Source organism: Sorex fumeus, unplaced genomic scaffold, assembly GCF_029834395.1.
Source record: "Sorex fumeus unplaced genomic scaffold, SorFum_2.1 ptg000002l, whole genome shotgun sequence".
NCBI lineage: Eukaryota > Metazoa > Chordata > Mammalia > Eulipotyphla > Soricidae > Sorex > Sorex fumeus.
The window spans coordinates 10,341,254-10,354,028 of NW_026606059.1; the positions used below are offsets into that span (position 1 = coordinate 10,341,254).

The following is a 12,775-nucleotide window of genomic DNA, read 5'->3' on the forward strand; positions in this document are numbered from 1 at the left end:
TTTTTATATAATAAACAGCCTTATTTTAATCATTTATATTATAAAATTACTTTATAATAATGGGGCAAAATGACAAAATTTAAGTTTTATTTAAAATAAAAAGAGAAATAGATCACACACTTTGAATATTTTTTTCATTCAACAAATATTATTGGAATTCTGGCAAGGTCCAAAAGAGAAATACCTACATTTAAGAAAAGTCTAGGGGGCTAAAGAGATAGCACAGTGGGTAGGGCGTTTGTCTTGCACGCAGCTAACCCGGGTTCAATTCCCAGCATCCCATATGGTCCCCCAAGTACCGCCAGGAGTAATTCCTGAGTGCAGAGGCAGGAATAACTCCAGTGCATTGCCAGGTGTGACCCAAAAAGAAAAAAAAAAAGAGAGAAAAGTTTAAATTGTGTCCACAGTTAAATTTACAAAGCAAGAAAATGATTGTAAATGTTTATATATATTAACAAGTGTTATCGAGTAGATTTTCTGCTCAATCCTTGAATATCTAGAAATCTTTTAATTCAATAAATCTCCCTTTATCACCAGCATTTTTGTAGCTTTGGGATTTTACTATGATGAAATCGTCATGATAAAAATAATAATTCTAATATTTAAGTGTGCCGTGACTCGGATCATTTAAGGAACCGGAGCGGTAGCACAGCAGGTAGGGCATTTGCCTTGCATGCGGCTGACCCAGGTTTGATTCCTCCTTCCCTCTTGGAGAACCCGGAAAGCTACCGAGAGTATCCCACCTGCACAGCAGAACCTGGCAAGCTCCCCATGGTGTATTTGATATGCCAAAAACAGAAACAGTGTATTCGATATGCCTCACAATAGAGACATTACTGGTGCCCGCTCGAGCAAATCAATGAACAACAGGAGGACAGTGCTAATATTTAAGTGTACAACTTTAAGTCATGATTCTTCAGAAGTGGTGATGCCAAGATTTTTTTAACTATCTAAAAAAAATCACATCAAATACTTTAACATGCTTTTCCATCCATAGAGAATGTGAACTCTTGAATATTATTATTCACCATTCCCTGTGCTTTCTCCAAATGAAGAATCTATCATAAAATTTGTGTTTCTCTAGAGAAACAAGAGCAGTAGTATGATAAATGACCTTTGATAAATGCAAGCTCACTTCTACATCGAGGATAGTAAAGTGCTAATGTGTAATCCCTAAGTCCTAATCTGCAACAGGTAACTTGAGTTAGTCAACAACCACAAAACCAAGGCTGTCTCCAAAAAAAGAAATAACATTCATACATGCTTGTTATTGTGTATTCCAATTTGGGTCAGAGACATGTTTCACATAATCTGTGAACAGACAAGTATTTCAGTGATGCTCCTATAAGAGAGACAAGAGCAACACAACACAGAGAAGAGGCTGCGTGGAGACAAGAGACAAGGACTGAGTTTAGGAAAACATAGTTCTCAGCCAGGGAAGGTTGGAAGTTACCAGAACCTAAAATAGGCAAGGAAGAAATTCTCCTTCCATCCTCAGAGTAGGCTGTCCCCACTAACACATTGATATTAAACTCCTCACCTCCCAAAGTGTGAGAATAAATTTCTGTGTTCCTTAACCAGAATTAACAGGTCTGTGTTAATCTGTTACAGAACATGATACCAATATAGTGACCAAGTCAAATACCTCTCACTCAGAGACGAATCAGAGAGGGCACTGTATACTTCGTGCTCACCTAATCATATGCTGAAGCCTGCCTGAATCTTCCATATCTTATAATGTGACTATATTTGGGGACAGAACCCTAATGAAGCAATTGTATTAAAACGAAGTCCCTAGAAGAGGCTCTGTAAGATCCGACCATTGTTCTTATACAAAGGAGAGATTCACTCGGAGCAGAGTGATAGGAAAGAGGGTAGGAAATTTGCTTTGCAAGTAGACGACCCCAGTTCAATCCCCAGCCCAGCAGGAATCAGTCCTGAGTGTAGCCAGAAGTAAGCGCTGAGCACTGCGAGGGACGGCCCAAAAACCATTTAAAAAAGAGAAAGACCCACCCTGCCCCCAGCGCCATCTTACAGCACACTGCAGCAAAGAAAACCAACTGGTGGACTCCACAACTCCCGGAGAATTCTCCGGGCCCGTACTGAGCCAATATCACCAGGAGGTCCTATATGGGGTAGATGCTGTCTCCCCACCTTCTCCTGATGGAATCCCGGTGACCATGCACTTCTACAAGCATGGCTCTGGTACGTGGGCACCAGGACTATTGTCTGAACCATGTGGGGACCACCCCGGTTCCCAGGCAACCTCTGATTCTGGAAATCATGCTCACAACCCACCCCCAGCACCATCTTAAAGCACAAAGCAGCGAAGAAAACCAGCTGGTGGGCTCCACAACTCTCAAAGAATTCTCTGGGCCCCGTACTGAGCCAATATCACCGGGAGATTCCAGATGGGGTAGATGCTGTCTTCCTGCCTTCTCCCAATGGAATCCCAGTGACCATGAGCTTCTACAAGCATGGCTCTGGTATGCAGGCACCAGGACTATTTTCCGAACCACACGGCCGCTTACGCTTATGCGGCCACATGACATTTCCTGATATGCAAAGTGATCAGTGGAAAGTAAATGTTCTAGTGTTTGTCCCTGAAAAACAGGGTTGAATGGTGGTGGGGAAATCTGAGCAAAATATAATGCCCAACCGAAATGCATCTGGACTGTGCATTTAACTATGGTGCTATGCTACCCTGGGAGGGGAAAAAGTGTCTGTCCCTCCGCCTGTCCCCCCTTGCGGCGGCACGGTGGCCTATATCTTTTAGAGTCTAATGAACAGCCAGGTATGAGACTGCATTTACGAGGCATGTGGGGCCTCGTGGGATGGGGGGTGGAATCGGCTTTGCTCCCCGCCACGACAATGCTCCGGATTTCCACCCTCAAATGCCTCCTCCGGCTTCTGAACGACCCTGATCCCAGAGGTACACAAACCAATCTCGGAACCCAGGGACTTCTGGCAGTAATCCGTCTAGGTTTATTACTAAAATATTAGAAATCCAAATTCGTGTGGCCACTATTGTAGACACACAACATCATATGCTCTTCATAATCAGCAATAGAAAACAAATTATCTAATGATATCTTTTTGGCAGGATTGAATGTTGGGGAAAATTCCAAATAATAATGTTGGGTCTTTTGTTGTAATATTGAATGTAATCAAAGGAGAGAGAGAGAGTGTGTGTGTGTAAAGTGGAAATCTGCCACACAGGCGGGGGGGGGGGGGGTTGGTTGGAGGGGGCATATACCGGAGTTCTTGGTGGTGGAAAATGTGCACTGGCGAAGGGACGGGTGTTTGATCATTGTATGACCGACCGAGACTTGAACTGAAAGTCTTTGTGACTGTTCTCACTGTGATTCAATAAATAAATAAAAAGAGAGAGAGAGAAATAGAGAGAGATTCAGGTAAGCATGAAGACACTGAAGATGTCACTCAAACAGAGAGACCACTGCATGAAAAGGCAGCAAGAAGATCCCGCCTAGAATCCACAGGGAGCTGACAGAGGAAACCCATCCTGTTGTGTTAAGGATTTCACCTACAGTGCTTGGCATGGTCGAGTCTAGAAGATGCTCCTCAGAGACAGGAAGCCCTTAGAGTGTACAAGTGGGCTTAGATATGCATGTACCTTAGCTGTAGGAAACCATGAAATCTTGCCTTTGCCTACAATATGGACAGACCCGGAGGTCACCATGTTGAGTAACTACTTCAGAGAGAGATAAGACTTCACTCTTATGCCATCTATAGAAGAGCTAACATTTAAAATGCAAAATAAAATTAAATGTGAATATGGCCGACCCGAGTTCGATTCCTCCGCCCCTCTCAGAGAGCCCGGCAAGCTACCGAGAGTATCTCGCCCGCACGGCAGAGCCTGGCAAGCTCCCCGTGACGTATTTGATATGCCAAACACAGTAACAACAAAGTTTCCAATGGAGACGTTACTGGGCCCGCTCGAGCAAATCAATGATCAACGGGAGGGCCTTTACTTACTTACTTATTTACTTTATAAAATACAAAATAATAGATAATGTCTAATGAAAACAACTCCTTAGACGTTGATCACAGAACTGAAGTTACCAACCCCATGAAGGGGATGGCAGGGAGGATCAGGAAGGATCTACAGTCCATGGGAAGGGACAGTGGCATGGTGACACTTTGGCAATGGCTACCGTAGGATAACATTGTATTCTTCAAATACAAACATTCACACTCAGAGAATCACTGTGACCTCCATTGTAAAAATTAATTAAAGCAGAAAGAGATCAACTCGCTTACTGTACTAGTTCTACAGAGATAGAACCAAAGAGTGATTACGCCGGGGCATCAGGCAGAAGGCAAGTTAGCTCATTGGTCTGGGTTCCCTCAACTGACCTAGCATCAATACACTAATCACGTCACTAACGCTTCACTCACTGTTCTCATTAAACACAGCAAGTTAATTTCTTAATGACATGGCGTTCCTTTTTACTCTTGGGTTGTGCAGTAGCGATGCTCTCCCTTTGAAGTATTTGATTTGGCGCCTAGCCATGAAATCAATAGCAACTAGTTGCTTTTAAGACAAATTCCTCTCACCTCTGACCTTTACCCTTGACTGTAAGTAGCAGAATTATGTCAGTCCAGGGAAGCAATGAAATCTTCCAACTTCATTCGAAAATCCCTGTAACTATTCACAAGAGCCAAAATCTGGAAACAATCTGAGTGTCCGAGAACAGACGATCAGATAAAGAAACTGTTGTAATATAAACACAATGAAATACCACTTGGCTATAAGAAAAGATGAAATCATGCAATTTGCTGCTAAGTGGATGGAACTAAAGGGTATCATGCTGAGTGAAATCAGTCAGAAGGAGAGGGACACATAAAGAATAATCTCACATACGTGAGATATAAAAAACATCATAAGAAAATAACAAATGGCCAAAAGCAACAAAACCTGAGAAGATCCTACAAACTCGCCAAGAGTGGGTGTAGGGGCTGAATGGGTGGGTCCTAAAACAACAAAGGTGTATTGCTGAACACAGTATGCATGCAATCCTATCACAAATGGTTTTGTAAAATTGCCATGTTTCAAATAAATTTTTTAAGTAAAAATTTAAATTAAGAATTTTATTTTAAAAAAATTAGCAGAAAAACCCAGTGAAACTAAATATAAATGAATTCTGATACTGCAATAAATTAATAAATTAAATTAATAAATTAAAATAAAATTAAAATAAATTAATAAATTAAAATCCATGCATAGTGACCATAGCTTTTTCTCACACAATTATAGCACATTCACACTAATTCCTTTTTGTGTACCCTCAATAAGCAGATGGGAGAAGAAAAGTACATTAGAATTGAAAGAACAGGAAAAACTTGAAACCTCGTCACCATCTAGAAAAGCAGAAATAGTTGCTGATCCCATTCCAGATCGATATCTCATACACAATGGTTCATCTAAGTTCTCAAAAGAAGATGGGTCTCAACTATATTCACCCTATGCTATCACAATATCCACCTTCCATTGTACTACCTGGTCTCCTTCCTTCACTAACACCATCTGGGATAATCACATCTACCAATTTATTTATTTCCTTATTTCCTATTTCATAATTCTCAATATCTCAATAATAAAGTTCTATGAGAGCGAGGATGCTATTTCCTATTATTTTTTAAAGCCTACGAAGTGATCAATAATTATTTGTTGAGTAAATCTATTGTAGTTTTTCTTTAATCAAGAAAGTATGCTAATATTTTCTCATTGACCTGTAGATTTTAAATTCACCTGGGATTACATAGCTTAGTATTTGGGAGTTGAAGCCTCCCATTTGATCCAACTCTCTGAGGTCTTTTACTGCTCCTGAAATTTCTCTTGAAGGCAGCTTTCACATAGTTAAAGCCTTGAAACATGAGTCACACTGACCAGTTATGTCCTCATTCTGCCCCAGTGTGCTTTCAATTTATATTTAAATTTCACTTCTAAGAATATCTAGTTTCCTTCAAAGAGACCCCATAACTATCTTTGATCCTTCCAAAATTGGTGTTGGTACAAGATCTCTCTCATCTTAAGAATTTGATATCTCCTATAAACTTTGCTTACGTACCATTATATCATTAAGCATTTTAGGATAGATAATATTAAAGACCAAACTCCCCAAATCCCTCTACTTTGAGAAACAGCACACACAAATAGAAAAACCATAGTAGTATTAAAATGAAAGCCCAGCCTGAGCTGTACAATATTCATGAGTTCAAACAGAGTCCCGCAAAAAGGGGGAAAAAAGGAAAAAGACGGCACTTTCTCTTTCTCAAAATCATTCATATGAAATTGCTGATAAATAACTGCTTCTCACATTAGGAATAAATCCAATCATTACTGCTTCTTGGGATAAATTAAATCTCCAACCAAAATGTGTTCTAGAGGAAGTATGGTATTGTTAATGGCTTGAGACAACATGCGACATGGAACTCAGTTGGACAAATCTACAACCCATCATGCCAAGGCCAGCGGTGGCACCCAGCCATCCCTTGTTTAGAAACTGAGTTTAATTTGAATTACTTGAGCTCTGGATTTTGCGGTGACGCATTTTTTTTCACCGTACTGTGGGGGATGGAGAAATCGTAGTATAAGATGGTTGAATTACAAAAATATTGGCCCTCAGTTGGAGAGTTTTAAAGTAATCTTTGTTATAAATTCCCATATAATTGTTCCATGTCCAAATTAAGCATGCCACATTTTCTCTCCCCTGCATCACTGATTGAATCAAGCTGCAGAAGAATAGTCCTGTTCTCTCCTTTTCGGTTTATTCTGTCCATTTTTCAGTGTATATGGAACCGACTGCAATTCACAATAGAAATGTCACAATAACTGTGAAGAGAATGTGGGCTTTCATAAACCACCAAAGCATGTTCTTAATTCAAAAATCCCAATGGGCTTATGTCTTCAAAGTAGATTTGCTCCCCACATATAAACCTCATTTGTACATATTTAATTGTGATCTCATTCTCTATAAAAGACAACGTTTCCTTGGCTCTCATTTTCTTCTAATGTTTCTATCCCATTTCATGAAAATCCCCGGTTCCTGATTTTCAGACTCCAGCAGTGAACAAGCTACAAAAGTACTTTGCTAGTGTTTTAGGGATAAAGGTGGAAAAATAAACTGCTTTCCACTTATGAAATTCTCCCAGTTTTAAGGAGGAAATAAAGAGTCCAAGAAGGGTAGTTGAAAATATTGCCAAACTTGCCTGGTGCTCTTGGACTTACTGTACAAAACTGTACATAATTATTTATAACAGGACTCACATAATGTCAGGCCAGTGAAGTTAGCTTTGCCAAATTCATCATCGGCTGCTAAAGGCTGAGACACTGACGCCATCTCAAAGAAGTCCACATGTGCTAATACGAACTAGGAATTTTTGCAATTTTTATTATGCCTTTAGGGAAAATATCCTTTCTAATTAGAAATATGTCATCATTTCCCAATTAAATTGATTTTAATTCTAGGAAGACTATACTTTTCCCTCTTATCGGGGGTGTGAACTCTCAGACATATTTGAGGGGAGAAGTGCAAGGAATGGAACACTACCTCATATGTGAGAAGCATGCACTCTACCAGCAAGTAGTTGAACATTCAAAAATGACAGGAACAGGACTGGAGAAATAGTACAGCCACTAGCCTTGCATGTGGCCGACCTGGGTTCTATCCCCCATTCCACACACGGTCCCTCAGAATCTGCCAGGAATGATCCCTGAGTGCAGAGCCAGGAGTAAGCCTGAGCACAATCCAAAAACCAGGAGAAAAGTGACAGGAACAAATGAATTAACCCTTGAAACACAGTCTTAAGAGATGTTTATAATATTAGTTCTAGTTATTTAAACATGCACTGTTGTACTATTTATATTTTATAGTAAATAGGTTTATAGCTATTGAGTCTCCTGCCCCCGCACCTGGCTGTCCCCACTAGGGCCCCTTGGAGGGGAGGGGGTTGAGTTTCACTCCCCTCCCTGAGCAGAGCCCCAGCAGCTGAAGACTTCTGAAACCCAGCTACAGCCATGCTTAAGACCACTCTCTACATGCTCGGACAAGCCTCACACGTGAAGGAACCAGCAGAGGAACCCAGGTATGTGGGACCCCAGGCTGAGGTCTCCAAGCCTGCTCGGATAAGGACTGGGCCTCCTCCACCCAGATGTCCCATCTTCCAGTGTAGTAGGTGTTACAACCACCAACTGCCCCCAGCACCATGTTATCCCATCAACGGCCAAGACCCAGGAACTATAAAACCCAGTTCCTGGAAGTGCGCGGCCACACTGGTGGCCGCAGGACCTCTTAATGTCTAGTTTTCACTCTTGGAGAATCTGACAAGCTACTGAGTGTATTCTACCCATACGGCAGAGTCTGGCAAGCTCCTCGTGGCATATTCGATATGCCAAAACCCAATAACAATGATGGGTCTCATTCCCCTGACCCTGAAGGAGCCTCTAATGTGGCACTTGCTAAAATCTCAGGGCTAGGTCGAATGGAGACATTCCTGGTGCCTGCTTGAGGAAATCGATGAACAATGGGATGACAATGATATAGGTTTATAGCTGCTTTGAGGTTTAACATGGATAAAAACACTAATATTGAAAGTTTGTAAGTCTGTAACTGCACCTCATGGGCTCCATTTCAAAAAATTTAAAAAAAAACATAAAAAAATAAAATAAGATAAAATTAGGCTCCCATAACCATGAAAAAAAACCACTAATATTGATTCAATTCAAATGACCAACTTTTATTAATTGCAGATATATTTGATTTCAAAAGAGTTTATGAATCTTAGTTATAAATTTATAAATCTTAGTTATCTTTATAATTTAGCAAGAGGGATATGGCTTTTTTATTGCCCAGCTTTATCTTATTTCAAATATGCATAGAAAAAATTAAAGAGTTACATTACTTAAATAGTACTTTTAAAAATAGCAATATGCCTTGGTATAGTTACACAATGGAGTACTATGTAGCTGTTAGAAAAGCCATGAAATTTACATACAAGTGGTACTACATGGAAAGTATCATGTTAAGCGAAATGACTCAGAAAGAAAGGGATAGACATAGAAAGACTGCATTCATCTGGAGAACATAGAGTAACAAAATAGGAGACTAACACCCAACAATGGCCGAGATTAGTACCAGGAATTTTACTCCATGGCTCGGAGGCCAACCACACATGCTAGAGGAAAAGGGAGCTCAGATAGAGAAGGGAACACCAAATGAAGATATTGGAAGGATCCTCCCAGGATGGGAGAAGCATGCTGAAAGTAGACTATAGATCAAACATGATTGTCACCCATTGCCTCTTTTGCAAACCACAACACCCAACAAGAGAGAGAGAACAAAAGGGAATGCCCTGCCACAGAGGCAGGGTGGGTGGGGGAATGGAGGGTGGAAGGGATACTGGGATCCGTGGTGGTGGGAAATGGGCACTGGTGGAGGGGTGGGTATTTGATCATTGTATAATTGAAACCCAAGCACAAAAATTTGTAAGTCTGCAACTGTACCTCAGGATGTCTCACTAATAAAAATTTTTTAAAAAATAGCCATATGGGGCGAGAAAGATATTACAGCAGGTCCAGATAGTACTGACCCTTGTCTTGCTCTGGGACCATATAGGATGCTGGGGATCAAACCCAGGTCAGCAGCGTGCAAGGCAAACACCCTACCCACTATGCTACAGCTCCAGCCCCGGCCAACCCTTATTTTTAAAAAGGAAAAAAAAAGGAATTTTAAATGACTCTGTGTTAGGAGTGGTAACTGGCCTATTATGTAAAAGTATCAACTATTGTACACATTGATTAATTTTATAAGGTAGACCAGTGACATTCTTTATCTCTCATTTGCACAAGCAGCTTTCTGAAAGCATATAGTCAGGCCAAGAAACAGTACAACATAGCAGGTACCGTTTTGGAGCCCAGGATTCCACATTGGTCTTAGCAGTCATATCCTCAGACTGTACCTTAGTCCTTCTGCTATCTTTCCAACACCCCACAGTTTTATTTCTTATACAATGCTTGGATCCCCACAATTTTCATCATCGCCACTGCAATATTATTCACTTTAAAATGTTAGCAAAGAACCAAAGCTTCCTCTGACCTAACTATAGAAGAGAACAGGACTGTGACATTGAAAAGCAAAAGCAGCTTTTCTTAGGTTTTTATCAACACAAAGCAGAGGCGCTCACACGTGCTAGGTGAGAAGGAAGCTCAGATAGAGAAGAGAGCACCAAATAAAGGGTGTTGTGAAGACCCTCCCAGGGTGGGAGAGACATGCTAAAAGTGGTCTATAGACCAAACATGACTGCCACTCAATGCCTCTCTGGCAAAACACAGTACCCAAAAGAAGAGAGAGAGAACAGGGAGGAATGCCCTGCCACAGCGGCAGGGTGGGACGGGGGGGGGGGGGGGGGGGGGGGATGGGGGGGGAGGGATGCTAGGACCCGTGGTGGGGGAGGATGGGCACTGGTGGAGGGATGGGTACTTGATCATTGTATAACTGAAACCCAAGCACAAAAATTTATAAGTCTATAAGTGTACTTCATGGTGTTTCACTAATAAAAAAAATGATAAAAAAAAAATGAACCTGTTCTTTGACAACTGGGGCAAAAAAAAAAAAAGCAGAGGCGCTATCACCAACTCAGTCTGCTTTTCGAAAATCAACCCTAGCAAAAGAAATGCCTAAATGAGATTCCCTTTCGGTGTGGGTGTGAGGACTCACAAAATATCCCCCCCTCCCCCCCGCCCTGGAAAGTCGCAATGTCTGACTTCCAAGACAGTTCAGGCAGCTCAAAATTGACCTTCCAAGGAAACAAACTCTAAAGATACATCACAGACTCAACCCTCAATGTAGCATGCAGTGTACACTGCCATAGGAGAAACAGGCTGAAAGACCAAGGTCATTCAATCAGGTTTACCTGCTTCTTTTCACACAAGAAGAAATGGTTATTTCTTTGAATAAGACTGAACTGCCAACTTGTAATTTGCACAAACTGTCTTTCCTTACCACGTGTGGTTATGTCACTCCCACTCGGGGAATGAGGCATTCTCTAGCATGAATTTAGTTCTGTTATGTAGACCTGGTATCACCAAAAGTCTTAACTTGGCTGGTCACCTGACAGCTTACAGCTACTTTGTTTGATCTGAAACTTGGACTGAAGTTGCTTCCAGGCCAACTTCCAGCGCTCTTATTTTAGATTGAAGCTTTCTTATAATAAATGAATCGTTCAGCAAGATATTATCAAAATGACAAAACTTCAGGGACAGAGTCTAGCTGCCTGTTATCAATTCCTCTCTTCAGTAACTACCATCTAATCAAGCACACATCTATACAAAGAGATAATATTATTTTTCATATATCAAGATGGTAGATTTTTAAGGACATAATAAGAACTGATACTTATGAGATACTTATGGTAAAATGGTAACTGATATAAGTTTTCAAAGTAAAATTTGCTCCCAAATAGCATACCCACACTTTGGATCCAGTATGTCCATTGTTAGTATTTTATCCTAGTGAAATCATCAATGATGCAAATGACAGAGAAGAAGGGTAAATATTTACAGAACTGGGTAGCATTTGGAACACCACAAAACATTTCAATAACAGAAATTAGATTAAAAAAAAACTCAATGAAACCACATATATTGAGCTCCTGTCTACTTATTTCTTTACTAAGAGCCAGAAAATCGGGATGAGAATCCTCTCATTGTAAAGTATGAATGTATTTAGTACATAGCACAATGTTAAATGTACATTAGTGGGCCTGAGTGATAATACTGTGGGTAGGATGTTTGCCTTGCATGTGGTCGACCCGGGTTCAATCCCTGGCATCCCATATGGTCCCCCGAGCACTGATAGGAGTAATTCCTGAGCACAGACCCAACAGTAACCCCTGAGCTTTGCTGGGTGTGATCAAAAAGCAAATAAATAAATAAATAAATAAATAAATGTACCTTAGTAGGAGTTAGAAAAGGCCACCCCCAAATATGCTTCTCGGGTTAATGATTTGGGGGAAGAGTGGTAGAATATTCCTAAGAAGAACTAGGGAGGTCCAGAAATCTCACCAGTGATGCTCTGCCCAGTTTATTGCAAGACAAGAGGATATGGCACTTCTTGGACACTGCTGTGTCGGAGAAACCTGGACCACACAGGTTGTTACTTGGGTCTCTCAGGCCACACCTGGCCGTGTTGGGAAGTCTCCAGAGCTGCACCTGGAAACGTTTGAGGAATCATGCAGTACTAGAAAATGAGCCACATGTCTCAAAGGCTGTATTATCTCCATGCCCCCGTAGAGTTGGTTTCAACTTATTTTGAGATTATTGAAAATTATTTTCAGTTTATGACTTTGAGTAAGACGTGGTTCAGAAAATGGTGTCTTAAATTGTCCTTTCATAAAATAATTTGCATTCATGGAGAATATATTCATTTTAAGAATCTCTTCCTAACAGTACAGGAAAGAAAAGTATAAGTAAATTACAAGAGACTCACAATGAAATTGCCAACTTAAATCTGTGTTACAAACCTTCCTCCTGGGTACTTTCGTAATGATTTGAGGGGAGAGTGGTAGGATATTCCTAAGAAGAACTAGGGAGGTCCAGAAATCCCACCAGGGATGCTCTGCTCAGTTTAGTGCAAGACAATAAGATATGACACTTCTTGGACATACTGTGTCCGAGAAACCTGGACCACACAAGTTGTTACTTGAGTCTCTCAGGCCACACCTGGCAGTGTTGGGAAGTTACTCCCATAACTTT

General features: G+C 40.8%; 1 protein-coding gene across 1 annotated transcript in view; it reads right to left on the reverse strand.

The window, feature by feature from the left end:
* SLC26A7 (solute carrier family 26 member 7) overlaps positions 1-12,775 on the reverse strand; it is a 135,462-nt gene that overhangs the window by 54,175 nt on the left and 68,512 nt on the right. The window lies entirely within an intron of this gene.